Source organism: Hylobates moloch, unplaced genomic scaffold (genome assembly GCF_009828535.3).
Source record: "Hylobates moloch isolate HMO894 unplaced genomic scaffold, HMol_V3 SCAFFOLD_4, whole genome shotgun sequence".
Classification (NCBI taxonomy): domain Eukaryota; kingdom Metazoa; phylum Chordata; class Mammalia; order Primates; family Hylobatidae; genus Hylobates; species Hylobates moloch.
Genome location: NW_026652279.1, coordinates 1,493,463 through 1,508,942, shown reverse-complemented (window position 1 = coordinate 1,508,942; position 15,480 = coordinate 1,493,463).

Below are 15,480 nucleotides of genomic sequence, written 5' to 3'. Positions count from 1 at the left end.
TAAACAAAAATTGAGGAAAATGCATGGAGGCTGGTGGATTGAGATGTTTCTCCTATAACTTCAGACACTGTTGCCTGTTGTACCTCAATGAGAGCACTCAGCACAGACTCCCCTGTGTCACTGTCCATGCAGTAAGTCATGTCTCTTTCTCCTCAATAAGAACTCCTGGGAAAGTGTGGTTTATAACACCAGGACTAGTTTCATGGCCCAGTGAGCTGGAGGCCATTATCTTTAGCAAACTAACACAGGAACAGAAAACCAAATACCGCATGTTCTCACTTATAAGTGGCAGCTGGATGATGAAAGCACATAGACATATAGAGGGAAAAAACAGACACTGGGACTTTTTGGAGGGTGGAGAGTGGGAGGAGGGAGAGGATTAGGAAAAATAACTAATGAGAACTAGGCTGAATACCTGGGTGCTGAAATAATCTATATAACAAACCCCCCCGACAAGAGTTTACCTGTGTAACAAACCTGCACTTGTACCCCTGAACTTAACATAAAAGTTAAAAAAAAGGAAAAGGTGCTGATGAATTGTAACAGGTTATTAGAAAATATGAGGGACAATAGTAAATGAGTCATATGATAAAGGGAATTTCAGCAGAGGAACTGAATAACTGATACAGAAAAGGAAGAATCGAATCAAGTGGAAGTAGTTCATGTGTCTAACTTGGAGAGTAACTAGATTTATGTGAAACTCAGGAGGTTTGATTTCTCTCGTGAATGTGTTCAATAATTGAGCAAACAGCTTACTGTTGAGAATGGAGAAAAATATGCTGTCATAAATCCCTAGGTTCTTCAGTCAAATACTCTTAAATTCATAGTATTATTGTGAATTATTATTCATAGCCAAGAATCTGCAGTTCTTGGCTATGGTTAGGAGCATTGCCTGAAGCTACATGGTATATACCACTTTGACTTTTTGAACTTAACATTAGACCTACGAATGTGAGAAAATGCCACATGGTTGAGGTTTGGTCTTATCTCAGTTTAAATACAATTAGAGCAATAAGTTGAATGCTGCATTATTATAACACCTGAATCACAACAAACACACCACTAATTTACCTGTCTCCCCTCCTCCCCCATCTCTTTCCCCAGCAGATCTTCACTGTTCCTCAGATTGATCATTACTAGATAAAAAGATAGCCACGCAAACATATCAGCCACCTGCAGATTCTATTCACAGAGCAGGGATTGATAACACACGTGCATCAGGCTTCTCCAGAGAACAGAGCCAATAGGGTAGAGGTACAGACAGAGATATATAGATATAGCTAACATAGGTTTATAGATAGTTCTAGAGAGATACATATGGAGATTATGAAGAATTGACATATACAATGGAGGCTGAGAAGTCCCAGAAACTATTGTCTGCAACCTTGAGACTCAGGAAAGCTGGTGATGTAATTCAGTCCAAGTCCACACACTAGAGAGCCATGGCAGCCAATGGTATAAATCCCAGCCTGAGGATAAGGGAAGATGAGATGAGATGCTCAAGCCATGAGGTAGAAAAAAGGGAGTGAATTTCTCCCTTTCCTCTGCCTTTTGTTCTATTCAGGCCCCCAGCGGATTGGATGATGCCCACCCGTACTGGGGAGGATCATCTATTTTACTGAATCTACCAATTCAAATACTAATCTTATCTGGAAATATTCTCACAGACACACCTAGAAATAATGTTTAATCTGGGCACCCTGTGGCCCAGTCAACCTGACATACAAAATTAACCATCACAACGTGGGACACTTCTCAAATATACCTCCCTGTCACTGTCTTAATTTTAGATGAGTATATTTTGTAAATTTGCCTCTAGATCTTTATGGCTTATATTCATGGTTAGATTTTCATCTTATTTAGAGATAGGCATCTTAAGACACATCCACTTATTATTCAATGTGAGTTGCCAGCAGACCAGATAACATGATTCCTAGCAGCACTAGAGTGATGCCTCGTTAGGCTTCTTTAGGTCTCATCTAATAGGGGTAATTTCAAGAGCATTAACAATTTAACCATACGTGTGTCCCCACACTGCCTGCCACTGCCGGGAAGAGCTGCCCAACCCTCTCAGACTCCCCGTCATAGCAGGGTGAAGGGAGTCTCCGTTTGCTGAATCTATGACTTTCACCTGTCAGAGTCTAAATAGGACAATTACTCAGATCAGCATCAGCTCAAAGTGTCGATGACTAAAACTGAATCCAGCAGTGTCACTCTACCAAACTCACATTAGACCAAGCACAAGGAGGCAGCTTCCCTTCTCAAATGAAAACATTTGTCAAGCTTATGCATTTAAACATAGAGGACAGAAGCTTTGATATGAGGACCAGCCTGGCAAAGGTCACATAGAAATGATAGTGGATGATCAGAGGTGGAGAGGGGGTGGTGGTGGTGGGGACAGTGCCAATGAGCTCATTGTGAAGCTAGAACCAACTGGGTCTTCATTATGTGGCCAGGCCACAGTCATAGGTTTGGGAACAAAACCTGAAATCAAGGTGCCCTTTAGGTTAGCGTTGTTGATTCAGAGGGATTTAAGGTCCTGGCATGAATCCTTACCTGGCAAACAATCTGACGGAGCAGCAGTGTGGGAATCAGACAAGTTTAGGTCCCAGCTCTGTTTATCACTAGCTGTTTAACAGTGGGAGAGGAGCTTGCCTCTTCTGAGCCTTAATATTCTCATTTGCAATGTGCATAAAATACTGATTATGTAAGGAGCTTGCAAGGATTCCCTGTGTTAGTGTGGCGAAGTATGTGCCTCACAGTAGGAGCTCAGCGATCGTGGCTGCCGTTACTCTGAAGGGCCAGGCATTCTGACTCAGAGCATGTGGTTATTCTACTCCCAACAGTCAGTCTCACTCAAGGGGAGGGAAACAACTGCAGATTCCCAGGGGAGTCAAGGCCCGAAGTCTGAATTGTTAGCCAGTTCAACCCGTGCATCAAGCATCTAAAATATGAGAACCATTGGGTTATGTTATGGAGACCATAGTTAGACCATTTTTGGTGCTGAAATTATTTTAAGCCAGATGTTCTGTTCCAATGGCCTATAGAGAGTACTACTTGGGGCACATACAAGAGATTAGAGATTTTGCAAATTCTGTTATCTATTGGAAGTTTTGCATTTACAGTATTCGTATATTTTAGTTTCAAAATCCATCATTTAGGGCTCAGAAATATATTCCCATAGAAATACTTTTTAAAAGGTTGGTTAGATTTCCAGGAACACTTGCTAAATCCTTGAGGTAGGTGTAAGACAGCACTTTTAATTTGCATTGTTATAGGTTAAAAGGACTTTTTTGGATATGATATTAAAGAATCAAAAGGGAACATGACTTTAAAGGCAAAACAAATACTAAAGTAAATATCAATGTACCCAGAATAAGAAGTAAAGCCTTCTGGAGGTCTCTAGTTAATTACTCAAGTCACACATTTGGCATTTTAGTTATGAATATGAAGGAACAGCTCATGGGCGGGGGTCAAGCAATGGTAGGTGGTACAATGGGCATCCACCCATTCAGCTTCTGGCAACTATTTTCCACTTTGAACAGTTGGTAAAGTTAGTTGAGTGGGTACATTTAAAGACCCCCTTTAAAAGGAAGAACTGTCTCATGGACTCCCAATGTCAGCTAATTTTACAGAGACTTAGATAATATAAAAATATAATGATGTTATCTGCTGTTATATCAACACAAAGAACACAAATTAGAAATTAGCAAACATACCAAACCAATGTAATTAACATTAATTAATGAAATATGATGTTTTGTTAAATGAAATAGCCACTTGCACTGTGAATGCCTACTACTTGTCTGTTCTTGTGAGTTTGGCATGTTCAAACCAACTCTCTGTTTACAAAATCTCATGGAGTCATTTGCCTTCATTTGGCTTGAAAACACAGTCTACTTGTGTTTCTTTTTATATTGATACTGGTTGCCCACTACCAGCTCTGGGGCAAGAGATGACTCACAAACACCAAGACTCCAGAGAAGACATAGATGAAAGAGACTGCAAGACCCCATCTTCTGAATGACCTTCTGAGTGAGGAAGCCTAGCCTCTGTAAGGGCAGAGTCGTAGCCATGGGCCCACTGGCTTCGCAGATAGTCATGAAACTTTTTATATGGAGGTCACCAAAGGGAGAATAGCAGTTTTCACAGTTCAGCCTTTTGAGACAAAAACAACAGCCTTCCTGCCTGTTCAGAGGGAAACTGCTGCATATAAGGGTTCAAGCCTGGTCAGAACACCTGCTAGGTTCTTGTATGCTCAGCTAGGAGGCCAACCAGACATGTACCGCCCAAAACATTGGCTAGTGAGCGCTTCAGAATGGGGCTGGCCTGAATTGAGAAAGGCTTTAAGTGTAAAACATACACTGAGTTTCAAAGACTTAGTATGATAAAAAGAATGTAAAAGTCTTAGGAATAATTTTCCTATGGATTATATACTGAAATAACATTTTTAGATATATTGGTGTAGTAAAATACTGTGTTATAAAAACTACCTGTTTATTTGTACAGTTTTTAATGTGGCTGCTAAAAAGACTTAAAGTTATTTTTACATATATATATATATATATATATATATATATATCTTGCTTGTATTGTTTCTACTGGACAGTGCTCTGGGCATTACTTGATTCCTCTCTTTCTGATCCATCAGTGAATCCCAAGATTCTCCAGAGAAACAGAACCAACAGGATGTATGTGCATACACAGAGGCGGGGGGGAGATGGGACAGGAAGAGGAGAAAGAGAACAAGAGAGAGATAATTTAATTAATTGGTTCATGCAATTCTAAAGGTGCAAGGCAGGTTAGGCCAGCAGGCTGGAGCCCCAGGATAGAGTTGTAGTTCAAATCCAAAGGCAGTTTGCTGGCAGAATTTGTTTTTGCTCAGAGGAGGTCGGTCAGTTGTTGCTCTACTAAGGAAACCAACTGATTGGATGACACCCACCCACGTTATGGAGGATAATCTACTTTGTTTAAAGCCTACCCATTTAAAAATAAATCTCATCCAAAAAACCACTGTCACGGAATCATCTCAGATAATGAATGGCCAAATATCTTGGCACTGTGGCCCACCCAAGTTAACATAAAATTAACCACCATAGTTCTACTGTAATATCCTGAGCTCTGCCATTTCCTTCCCTTCTCACTGTGGCCACCTTAGTCTAAGCCAGGATTTCTTACACCTGGACAAGTGTAAGAGTCTTCCAAATGACTCCCGAAGTCTGTTTTTACAGAGCTAGCAATATGGTCATCTCAGACTTCACATCATGCCTCTCTTGCGCAAACTCCATCAAGGGTTTCCCATTGCTGTTGGTATAAATGCCAAACTTGTTGGCTTGGGATCCCACATGTTCCGGCCCCTGTCTATCTCTCTTCTGCCCTGAGTTCACAAGCCCTTCCTCTTCAAGATTTAACTGTATTGCCACTCTATTGGCTTCTCAAAACAAAACAACAAAACAAGCTGGTTCTATTTCAAGGCCTTTGCATGAGTAGTTTCCTCTGTCTAGAAATCTTTTCTCCCTGATATTCACATGATAGCTTCTTCTTGTTGTAAAGATCATTTAAATGTCACCACCTCAGAAAGGCTATCCTTGACCACCCAATTAAAGCAGGCAAACTTGGTCATACACTTGGGATATATTTTCTTTGTTGCACATATCAGTCTTTAAAATTACTTTATGTATTCACTTCTTTGCCATATTTTTCCCACCCAAGAATGTGAATCTTACCAGACCAAGGCCTTGATAATATAGTTTGTTGATAGTGCTATAGTCCTAGCACCTAATATATAGTAGGACATCTGTATATATGTGTTCAATGAAGAATGTTATCTTAGGTAGAATTAGTGTTACTTCATCCTATACATTGGAGGAGGGCTGGAAATTTACCTCTGTGGTTGGAAAGTACAATGAACATCTCTTCTTATCCAGTCAACGGGAAATTGCCTTATAAAGGTCATTCAAACCTTTTCCTGTTGGAAGCATGTGATATTTCTTTATTTTCAGAGCCAAGATAAGACTAGGAGGCAGGGGCTATCTTTAAATAAATGAATCATAATTAAGGCTGGAGTCTTTTTAAAAAGAGACCAGAGCCTGCCTTCTTTTATTAACCAAACATAAGGCTCTCCCCTGGGATGTGATGGTGGTCACGGGACAATTACACACTTTATCAGCAATTCTTCAAGAGCATGCTCCTGAACTTTCCCAAAAATTGCACATAAGGTCCTCCCTCCTATTTTTAGATTACCCAGTTAATCTGAACATGGGTAAAAAGGTGATTAATAATTTAAGATTTCAAATCTGTTATATTTTATATTGGTATACTGGGAGTCAGTGAAAATACGGACAATCTAGATCTTCTTACAGACTCCATTTTACTTACAAGTTTTATGTGTTTGAAGGGTAACTAAACAATTTTAATATAAATATTAAAGGAAACATGGATAAATGAAAAGTTTGCCTGAATTTTTTTTAGCTAAACCTTGACCCTTCCAAACCATTTTTGCATTTGACAAGCTGCCTTGTGCTAGTCCCCTAGACCCAAGTCCTTGACAGTATGTGTTTATCCTTTTCAGCTACAGGGGATTAGATGGGAACATGTTAGAATCATTAATGCAGTGATTCAGCTGAACCATGGCTGGTCTCTCATCAGCGAGCCATATAGCCTTCCAATGTGGGAATGAGGTTGAAAAGTCTGACAAATATCGAAAGCAGTGTGGTTCATTTCTGAAACGGCAAATTAATTCTATTTCCAGGGTAGACATGAGAAATAAATATCTCTATTTGCCACTCTAGAAAGATTTCATATTTAGGTCACTAAAATACAAAAGTTCTAGATCTACCTCCACCCCACCCCTGTTTAAAAACTCCCACAAACACAAATCACAAAAATATATAAAACAAATAATAAGGTCATCAAAAAGCAAACTGATGTGGTTGTCAGGGCTCCCTGGCAACCAGGGGAAGTAAGGACTTATGTAATGGGTACAGAGCTTTAGTTTTACGTGATGAAAAGAGTTCAGGTGGTTGGGTACACAACAATGCAAACATACTTAACACCCCTGAACTGTACACTTAGAAATGGTAAATTTTATGTTATATATATTTTACCATGATTCTTTCACGAAATATTTTTTCATATTGAGATATCAAAACTCAAAGTCTTGCAGTTTTGGTCTTTAAAGAAGCTGCACATAGAAGCTTCTGGGCCGCAGGAAAACACATTACATGATATCATGTGTCAGTTGGCCAGGATGCCTTAGGCCAATGAGAACCTTCACCAAAGGGGCAGGCATTTTGGCTTTTAACCATCTATTGCCTGCCTGGCTTGGAAGCATCTGGTCTAGGCATGATCAGAGCCTGCCTCCTTCCACTGATTTCCACCCTTTGGAATCTAAGGCCTATCCTCCTCCCACACACTCTTTCACGGATTAACTCTGAGTAGTGATGGCTACACAGTGGAGCTCATCACCTGGTGGGGCTGTGCGAGAAGCTGGCATGCACCCATTCAGGGGCCCTCACCAATTCTGGGAAGTGGGTACTGTTCTCCCTCCCATTTTATGACTAAGAACACTGAGCCTTTATAATGACACTTATTGATCTACATAAGCCTACACTGTCCTCTTTCCAGGGAGAGTCACAAATAAAGTAATGAGAAAGCAATGGAATCTCTTCTCCCTGCCCGTTCACCTCCAGTCTTCTGGGTTTGTGGAGCATGCCCAGAAATCCCAGCAATTATTTCATCCACTTCACTATAAGCAACATTTTCCTGCATGAAATGCACTCCATCTGGGCTCAAACAGAGGTTTATAAAAGCAACCTCTTTTGTCTTCGCACAAAAGAAAGGCTAGGAGTGAAACCGTGGTGAGGTTTTGGTGCTCAACAGAAGGCTTTGGGAGGAGTTGAGTGCAGTTAGATATAAATAACATCGTTGAAGCCAGGATGTGGCTTGGTGACAGCTAATTCTGACTCTGGTCACTTTGCCAGAACAGCTTTCAACTGTTTCACGTGATTTCACAAACCCTTGAACTGTAGAGTTATTTCACACCTGCAGAGGTAATGAATGCCTTTTGAGAACATTTGCAAAGTTGGTTGGCAAAAGTCAAAGAAACCAGTGGAACACAAGCTCTCCAGAGGCCTTTTTCCTGTTCCACACATGCTGTGCCTCAGTGAGTAGAGGGAGGCTGTCAAATGGAGTGACTACAAATTCACAAATAAATTGTCTTCTTTACCAGTGCGTCAGTGTGCCTCAATCTCATCACAATAGAAAAACAAAAATGAAAGAACCTCAGATTTCATGGTAGTGGCAAGACACAGGGCTGAATGTCCTGCCTGCAGATGTGGGGCCCCTGTTCATAGACTGCCATGTCATCAAGCACATAAGCAAACAATGTACAAATGCCTGTGTATACTTGTTACAATTCATGCCAGGAATTTACTTCCTGGGTATGTGAAGTGTCTGTGTTTCAGGGAGTGGAGATTTCTGATCTCTCCCTCTCCTGCTACTTCCCATTTATCTTTTAACTCAGAAGCTGTAACTCTCCAAATACAGAGATGCCAATATCCCACTTTGCATATTCCGAGAAAAAGAGCAGCCCAGACATAATTCAGAAATTCATAATCAGCACGGCCACAAATAAAATTTTAAAAGTCATTTCTTGTGAACATTTCATGGTGGTGGATTCCTCTGCATATGAAAGGACTGTGTCCCATAGGAATTTATTAGTAGTCTAAGAAGGAACCTATGAATAAATTATACGAACTGTGGAAAATGTGTCAAAAAGGATAGAACTATTTGCTCAAAAATTCTGGTAAATAGACTTAAATCATGTGCATTACGTGGGGATTACCAATTCAGAGAGAATTCATTTATTCAGAAAATGTTTATTGCTGGGCACACCCAGTATAGACAGGTGAATACCACAGTTTTGGTTCCTGCCTCATGGAGTTTACCATCTAGTTGGAGAGGTGGTTGAACAGACGAACAAATACAAAAACAAACATGGACAGTGCTGAGATACAGAAGAGTGATGACAAGAGATTCAGAGCCCTTTCTTGTACTGAAATATGCAAATTTTCTCATTGATTGCTTGTTAATGTTCTTACAGGACTCTTTAGGGTGTAGCAGGGGGCCTGAAGTATCTTGAGAATAATAGTCATTGTTCTAAGTGGCAGTGAATAGAGAATTCCAGGGAATACGTGATTACATACTTACAATGTCAAATCAACCCAATCAAATACCTTCCATAGAAGTATCTGGAGGGGCATGTGAGATCGCATAAAAAGTGAGCTTGGGTGGCAAGTAGACCTGGATCTGGATTCCACCTGCACTATTCATCCATTGGGTGACCTTGGGTAAAGAACTTAAACTCTCTAGGCCTCAGGGTCCTAGGGTGTTAAAGGAGAAAACTGTACCTACATCAGATGGTTCTTGTCAGAAAGAGCTAATAAGTCATATAGTAGCTGTTCAATACTGCTCACACAAAGTAGATGTTTAAAGAGGCAGCTATGATTTTTATTGAGGAAATTCAGTCTCTCTCTCTTACAAAGGGGCAGCACAAAGTATAGCCATGGGCTTCCATGAAGACAGACTTTTTCTGGAAAGCCAGAATAGGGACTCTTCTTGTCCTCCCCACCCTCCTCCCCTTGAAATGAAGGTATATCTAGTCACCCAAGATGAAAGACACAAAGTAATCCCACCAACTAATACTTTTCTGCCCTCCGGTACCTTTAAAAATAGTAGTTACTTCTACAATGTCCCACGGGTTATAAATTACATGCCTTTGATCAAGATAAAAAGATGAGTCACTACATTAATATGTCTGCTGGAAATGGTCTTAAGGCAGGAATGATAGTCTCTTTTTAATAAAGCTTACAACTACCACCAACCCTAAATTGGGTCTGTGGTGTTATGCACACACAATGGACTCAATACAGTAAATATCTGTTGAGAACCTACATAATCCTCTGTGTTCCTAGACAAGAAAATGTTTCAAGAACAGAATCTTAGTGCAGCGTACACAGGAGTATCGGGGTGGACTTGTCCTCAGGCTGTGGCAGTCCCTGTTTGCTCGGAACCCCTTCCAGCTCCTTCCACAGCTCCTCCTCTGGTGTGTTTACTGTGTATTTTCCTTCCATCTTGTTTACAATCACAGCCCTTGCACTTGGAAGATTTTCCGTGTGAGTTGAACCTAGATGGTCCCAGCCAATGCGAATCTTGCCTGTATTTAGAGATCCAATATCTAGACTTCCATCAGCTGACAGCCACTCCCCTCACAACCACCACTGACATATATTGAGCACTTATTTTGTGATGGGCACCATTACAAACCTTTGTAGGTAGTATTTTGACTCCTCACAAACCTCTGAGAAAAGTATATGGAGAGAACAAACCCATTTTACAGCTGAGGAAATTGAGGCTCAGAGGTGCTGTGTTTGCTGAAAGCGAATAATCAGAGCTGTGATTACAGCCTGACTTGCCTTTTAACCATTCTCCTCTACTGCCCCTCATGGAGGCCATCTCCCAGGGAAGGATGTTCTTAACAACTAGGGCACTTTCATCACAAACTGTAAACCAGTGGCTGCTATACAATTATGTGTGTGTGCAAGTAAATTATTGATGGGGACTCTCGAGCTCATAGCTCTCTTGAAAAGGGTGTAGTCTCAAAGGGTTTCTATAGTTTTCTTTAGGTAGTAAGCTCCCTGGGCCTAGGAATCAGGTTATTTCATGTATCACTATCTATTCGGCACCTAGCATGCACCCAATACTTTGTAGGATTAATCATTATGTGTTAAATGAATAAATGAATGTGTGGGGCTTTGGTATAACCCAAGAGAAAAGTCATGATTATAAAACAAGCTAGAACAGGACGACCTCCACAGAGTAAGGGCCATGCGGTGTCAGAGATGGATTAAAGAGGCCAAAGGTCAGTGGGCACAGTGGCTCATGCCTGTAATCCCAGCACTTTGGGAGGCCAAGGGTGGGTGGATCACAAGGTCAGGAGATCGAGACCATCCTGGCCACCATGGTGAAACCTCGTCTCTACTAAAAATACAAGAAAATTAGCCAGGTGTGGTGGCACATGCCTGTAGTCCCAGCTACTTGGGAGGCCGAGGCAGGGGAATCACTCAAACCCAGGAGGTCGTAGTTGCAGTGACCCAAGATTGTGCCATTGCACTCATGGCAACAGAGCAAGACTCCATCTCAAAAAGAAAGAGGCCAAAGGTCTATGTGCAAGGTTCCAAGGTGAGGCTTAGCCAGGGGCCTGGGCAAGTCTGACCCTCTGCCACCCTGCACCCCATGGGAGACATGGAAGGAATGATACCCAGAGTTTGGGGGAGGTCAAGACAATATTAAGAGAGCCAAGCATATTAGTGTTGGCTTCATGGAGAAGGCAACATCAGAACCGTGAGAAGATTTAATGAGGAGATGGAGGAGGTGTTATTTCTAAGCAGAATAAATGGACCAAAGTTGGGAAATTATGGGGCAAGAACAGGAAATAGCATGGTTATTTGTCGGTAAGCAAGGGTGTGTGGAAGGAAACAGGATGGGAAAGTTGAGTGGCACTCCAGTCCAGCTTGAATCCTACACAAAGGATGGTGGGGTTTATTCCATAGAAAGATATTCTCCAGATTGGGGAACACACGTGTTACTCACTGGTGTACATGCATGGTGCAAGGTGGTACAGAGACCGCCTACCTATCAATTCCCCTTTGATCTTTGATGAGGCCAAGGAGAAAGTCTCAGTTGATGTGGGTCGATCTATAACAACTAATCCATGATAATTATACTAGTCAGGGTCTCCACAGGAGACATATGACCTATCAAAGCAGGATAATCCAAGAGGGTGTCATAAAGGACAATCAGCTAAGTATGGGTACAGGGGAGCCACAAGGACAACACACTGACCCAGGGCTTGTAAAGGGAGAGCTGTCACCATTTCCAGGCTTGAAGGGACAAGGGGAAGGTTTAAGAACAAGCCATGTTAAAATGGGCAGCAATCTTTGGTCAGGGGATACTGCCATGCTGTGGTGACCCTGCAGGGAGGGAGCCAGGGAACAAAGCCCTGGACCCATCGTTTCCCTCCTTCCTAGACTCTGCTGGGCTCCCATAGGCTGAGGCCAACTGGAAACCAGAAAGTAAGGGAACTCATTGACCTGTTCTCGGGCTCAGCCTCCTGGGCAGAGAGCAAGAAGAAGAGAGAAAAATGGATCTGGAGGGACAAACAGTCACTGAATCATCACCCACCTTTGTAAACACAGAGAAATCAGGCTTCAGGCTTTGAGCCTCAGGCAATACTATCTTGCTGGAAGATAATACTTTTGTTTTCATTGCATTTATTTTTATAGTTTCTATTATGATAGATGGTACTGGTTTTCCATTTACTTAGAGATAAAGTTTCCCTTTAAAATACATTTAAGATTTTTTTTAAGTGAGCCTATTTAAAGATAAATATGAAGTAAACCACAGCGCAGATGGAAAGGGAAAATAGCTAAGAGAATGGAGGTGGTATGACTAATGTTTGGGAAAGCCTCATAGAAAACAGGCAGCTATGGACAGGTTTTGAGCAGGAGAGCGATAGGATCAAGGCTCTGCTCTGGGAAGCTAAATGTAGCTGCAGCATATACAATAGACAGCAGGGAGATGGGAGGTAGGGAGGCCATAGGCAGTGCCCGTGGGGCTGGAGAGGTGGGGACGCAGGGGAAAGGATTACAGGAGAAAGAGTAGAATCAACAATATTTAGTCATTCATTGCATGGAGGGTAAACAAGATGCAAAGCAAAAGATAATAACTGCTGCTCAAATTGCCTTTAAAAACATCTATTTCCAGGAATATTAGAACTGATGCAAGAAATAATGTGACAGCAATCCAGGCCTACTAACAGGTAGAGTGTTTATGTCATTCATCTCCTACGAGGTCGTCCGTGATGAAAGGAAAACACAAACATTTATCTAATGTATGCCTATGCCTGATGTTTCTCCAGACAGCTGAGTTTGTTATTCAGATTCGTAGCAGAAAAATTGGGCAGGTCAACCAGGCTTGGCAGAGAACACCAGGAGGGCAATTTTCATGCCTTGGATCAGACCACAGAGGAGTTTTTATAATGTTTTTATAGTACACAGATACTCTGGATATTTATTTAGAGCTCTGAAATAAGTCAGGAGATCTATTTCCTAAAAAGCTATTTAGTTAGAGAAATGAAGTCAAATAGACATAAGTGTCACATAAAAATAATTTGCAACTAGAGGTTAGAAACAGTAAGAGCATATCAAGATTGAAACAAAGCTTTGACCCAGTAAAGATTCTGAAACTAGTTGCTCGCCTTATCTTGGACTTAAAAAAAAAATTACATACACACACAACAAATGAATTTCTAGACCATGCCTCACTTGTACGAAAATTATTTTCAATTAAATGCTCAAGTTCTGGTTCCATGAGAGTTTTAACTATCATGCTTTCAAATGAACCAGTGATTCACAGGCACTGAGGGAAGGAAGAGACTGATCAGATGATCAAGTCTGTCCCAGAAGATATCCAGGCAAGTGTTCCCTGCAGTTTATTTTCAATCACTTTGTTCAGTTCTGGCTTAAAATGACTCCAGCAATGGGACTCTTCATCAATCTAAGAGGCCCATGGGAGTCCTTTCTCAGTCTAAGAGTCCTTATTTTAGAAAAAATACTCTGATATGAAATCTTGTTGTATCACTTGCCTCTCCCAGTGGAATCCCTCTTTTTCCCTGCATTTAGGTCCTTCAGCCCCTCCAATTTTCAGAAGTGGCAGTATCTTTTCTCATCAGTTACTCTTTCCTTCCCCTTCATCATTTTTTATTCTTTTTCACCTGAAGAGTTTTGTGCTTTTGCCTGCTTCTCTGTGATTGTTCCCTATCAGCACAGGAGCTGACGGCTGACAAGGCTGCATTTCAATGAAGGCTCCCAAAGCCTGGCTATGTGGCCTCATGGCCTTCAGCTCCAGTCCAGAATGATACTTCTAGAACCCTGAGAATTTTAGACCTAGCTAATCCCGAGTGACCAGATACTTGCCTGGTGGCTAGGGCCTGCCATGTAATCTGCCCATGACCAACGCTCAATGAAGACTTGTGGTCAACGTGGTAGAGGTCCCTATCTCCCCAAGATAAAGAAGACAATGAAAAGGTGGCTGTGTATTTTTGCACATTCAGAAGCATAAAAAAGAATGCAGAATCAGGAATCATCTGATTCCACACGTAACCACTCAGCCTCTGGATCTCAATTTCCACATTTGCTAAAAGAAGGAGCTGGACTATATGACATCTCAGGGCAATTTATGCATTAAGACTCCGGAGCACAGTTCCAATTTGAAGAAGTAACAGCAAGACCTTCTGCCAGATTTAGGTGTCCAGTGAAAACACAGGATGCCCAGTTAAATCTGAATTTCAGAGAAATGAATGTCACAGTATAAGTATACCTGCAATATGTGGGACATACTTACCCTAAAAATTGACTGTTTATCGGAGATCCAAATTTAGATGAATGTCCTGTTTTTCTCTGGCAATCCTACCCTCCCTTCCACCTTCAAAGTGTCTTGGCAGATGGATGGCATCTAGACAGCCGAGTGGTTGTCTGATCCTTATAACCTCTTACCCCATTGTCCTAATATAGCTTCCAAGGCATGGCTGAAGCTTGTCAGCTATTTCCAAATATGTGCATGCTTACTTGCTTCTCAATGCTCCTTAGCAGTCCAAATATGATCAAATGAGTGAAAATATTTTGAGGTATAAAGTTCTCTACACGTGCATTGTTAATATTAATCACAAAAGCCTGCACTAAAACGTGAAGACAAAGGTGATAATAAGTCTACAGTTTCTAGACTGCAGTTCTGTACCACTAAAAACCAGCCTTTCTTTTGAGATTCTAGCACTCTCCACAACAGGCCCCCACATCTCAGCTATAACAGCAATAAAACCACTCCTTTACTTGTTGACTATTTCCTGGGTGCCAGGCACTGTGCTGGGAACTTTACCTGCATTACATCATTTAATAATGAAACACTCACTCCTATCAAAATGAAACTGTCATTTTACAGATGAAAAGATAGGCCCAAGAGGCAAAGTGACTTATTTGAGTTCACGCAGCTCATCTAACAGAATAGAATGGCCACAAAAGGATTTTCACAGACCCTGACAAACTGATTTTGAAATTTATATCTGAAAGCAAAGGCCAAAATATGCCAAGAAACTCCAAGAGAGAAACAAGCCAGGAGACTTGCCTCAGCAGATAACAGGGCTTATTTTAAAGCTATAATAATTAAGACAGTGTGGTATTTGGAAAGAGGCAAACAAAGCGACAAATGGAACAGAAGACAGAGTCTGAAAACACCCGTGCCTGTCGTGGAAACCTGACTCACGACAGGGCTACGTGCAGAGCTGTGGACCAAGAAGGAGCAGTTCAGCAGTGTGTTATCCATACAGATAGTTGAAATTAAAGCTTTCCTCAGACGATACCCAAA